Source organism: Procambarus clarkii, chromosome 6 (assembly GCF_040958095.1).
Source record: "Procambarus clarkii isolate CNS0578487 chromosome 6, FALCON_Pclarkii_2.0, whole genome shotgun sequence".
Lineage (NCBI taxonomy): Eukaryota > Metazoa > Arthropoda > Malacostraca > Decapoda > Cambaridae > Procambarus > Procambarus clarkii.
Window position 1 is genome coordinate 30,130,793 of NC_091155.1, and position 3,220 is coordinate 30,134,012.

Genomic DNA, 3,220 nt, shown 5'->3' on the forward strand with positions numbered 1-3,220 from the left:
GACTTAGGACCCACGAGGGCCAGCCAGAGACTTAGGGCCCACGAGGGCCAGCCAGAGACTTAGGACCGACGAGGGCCAGCCAGAGACTTAGGACCCACGAGGGCCAGCCAGAGACTTAGGGCCCACGAGGGCCAGCCAGAGACTTAGGACCGACGAGGGCCAGCCAGAGACTTAGGGCCCACGAGGGCCAGCCAGAGACTCAGGGCCCGCGAGGGAACATCCCTGACAAACAGTCACCAGGGTGGAGTGACAGCAACGTGGCGAGACTGATAGGAAGAAGGGTGGGAAGAATTAGAGGTAGAGGCAGAGAGGGAGGCACGGGGAGGAGAGTGGAAAACAAGGAAGGAGGGAGAGGAGAAGGGAGGAGATGGAAGAAGGGAGAGGAGCAAGAAGGGAGAGGAGGCAGGAGGAGGCAGCGATAGCAGGCGGTGACACGTCTCAAGTCGCATTTCTTTCCACACCTCCGATCTCTTCCCGGTCAAGGCCGCAATATGTGTATACTGACTTGAATGTGGAAATCTCTGCCGACACCATTTCTGAATAAAATATTTGAAGCAACGTGAGCACTGACTTGTCGGGTGGTGAGGGTGGTAGTGTGAGGGGCCCTCAGTTGTGGGTGGTGAAGGGTGGTAGTGTGTGTGGGGCCCTCAGTTGTGGGTGGTGAGGGGTGGTAGTGTGTGGGGCCCTCAGTTGTGGGTGGTGAAGGGTGGTAGTGTGTGTGTGGGGCCCTCAGTTGTGGGTGGTGAGGGGTGGTAGTGTGTGGGGCCCTCAGTTGTGGGTGGTGAAGGGTGGTAGTGTGTGTGGGGCCCTCAGTTGTGGGTGGTGAGGGTGGTAGTGTGTGTGGGGCCCTCAGTTGTGGGTGGTGAGGGGTGGTAGTGTGTGGGGCCCTCAGTTGTGGGTGGTGAGGGTGGTAGTGTGTGTGGGGCCCTCAGTTGTGGGTGGTGAGGGGTGGTAGTGTGTGGGGCCCTCAGTTGTGGGTGGTGAAGGGTGGTAGTGTGTGGGGCCCTCAGTTGTGGGTGGTGAGAGGTGGTAGTGTGTGGAGCCCTCAGTTGTGGGTGGTGAAGGGTGGTAGTGTGTGTGGGGCCCTCAGTTGTGGGTGGTGAGGGGTGGTAGTGTGTGTGGGGCCCTCAGTTGTGGGTGGTGAGGGTGGTAGTGTGTGGGGCCCTCAGTTGTGGGTGGTGAGGGGTGGTAGAGTGAGGGGGGCCCTCAGTTGTGGGTGGTGAGAGGTGGTAGTGTGAGGGGGGCCCTCAGTTGTGGGTGGTGAGGGGTGGTAGTGTGTGTGGGCCCCTCAGTTGTGGGTGGTGAGGGGTGGTAGTGTGTGAGGGGCCCTCAGTTGTGGGTGGTGAGGGGTGGTAGTGTGAGGGGCCCTCAGTTGCCCAGGACTCAAGTGTTTGATGACTGTCCCCACTTCAAAAGATCTCGTTTTATTCAATTCAATCAATTCAAGGCACGTTGTGTGTGTGTGTGTGTGTGTGTGTGTGTGTGTGTGTGTGTGTGTGTGTGTGTGTGTGTGTGTGTGTGTGTGTGTGTGTGTGTGTGTGTGTGTGTGTGTGTGTGTGTGTGTGTGTGCGCGCACTTGTCCTAACAGAGTTTGCAGAACATAGTTTCAGCTCCTGGGACCCGCCTTAGCAAGTGACGGTCGTCCAAGGAAGAGATTACTCCTTTGTTTCCTGTCAGATCTGTTTATATAATTATGGCCGGAGGCCGCCCTAATATTTTCCCTTTTATTTGGTCCCACGTCCTTAGTGGCTCCCCCAGGGTCTGGCTCCCCCAGGGTCTGGCTCCCCCAGGGTCTGGCTCCCCCAGGGTCTGGCTCCCCCAGGGTCTGGCTCCCCCAGGGTCTGGCTCCCCCCCCCGTGGTCTGGCTCCCCCAGGGTCTGGCTCCTCACATCCCTGTGGCTCCCCCAGGGTCTGGCTCCCCCCCCCGTGGTCTGGCTCCCCCCAACCCCCGTGGTCTGGCTCCCCCCAACCCCCGTGGTCTGGCTCCTCACATCCCTGTGGCTCCCCCAGGGTCTGGCTCCTCACATCCCTGTGGCTCCCCCAGGGTCTGGCTCCCCCCCCCCGTGGTCTGGCTCCCCTCCTCCGTGGTCTGGCTTCCCCCCCCCCGTGGTCTGGCTCCCCCAGGGTCTGGCTTTCCCAGGGTCTGGCTCCCCCAGGGTCTGGCTCCTCACATGATGGAGCAGCCCTCACAGACTTGCGTGAGGCGCCTGGCTTCACAGGGAACTCATTCCAAGGTGCAGTGGAGATCGCTATTAACACAAACGTCTTCAAGCAACGCCAGAAGTCTCTTGAAATGTTATTTTCGTTCAATGGGCTTGCACGGTAATGTGGCGCGGGTCCGCGGCCAACATGGTTTACCTTTGAAGTCCAGAAGATGGAAAGTGGAGTTGTGTGTCATGTTGGTGCTGGCCTGGAGTCCCGGGGCGTCCCTCCAGGCTGTCCTGATGCCTCCGTGGAGGGAGGAGACGCCTGGTGTATATATGGAGGGAGGAGACGCCTGGTGTATATGGAGGGAGGAGACGCCTGGTGTATATGGAGGGAGGAGACGCCTGGTGTATATGGAGGGAGGAGACGCCTGGTGTATATGGAGGGAGGAGACGCCAGGTGTATATGGAGGGAGGAGACGCCTGGTGTATATGGAGGGAGGAGACGCCAGGTGTATATGGAGGGAGGAGACGCCTGGTGTATATGGAGGGAGGAGACGCCAGGTGTATATGGAGGGAGGAGACGCCAGGTGTATATGGAGGGAGGAGACGCCAGGTGTATATGGAGGGAGGAGACGCCAGGTGTATATGGAGGGAGGAGACGCCTGGTGTATATGGAGGGAGGAGACGCCTGGCGTATATGGAGGGAGGAGACGCCTGGTGTATATGGAGGGAGGAGACGCCTGGTGTATATGGAGGGAGGAGACGCCTGGTGTATATGGAGGGAGAAGACGCCTGGTGTATATGGAGGGAGGAGACGCCTGGTGTATATGGAGGGAGGAGACGCCTGGTATATATGGAGGGAGGAGACGCCTGGTGTATATGGAGGGAGGAGACGTTGAAGACCGTAACATAACACAAATCTGGCCGTGAAAAGCCTCGAACAAGAACCACAGAAGCAGCTCAGTATAGTCCCTGGTGCCCTGTATCACTGGAGACATTATTGACCGTCTTGGATACAAATATCCATGGAGATATGGAATGGAAACAACAGTTGATCAGCGAAGTTGCAGAAT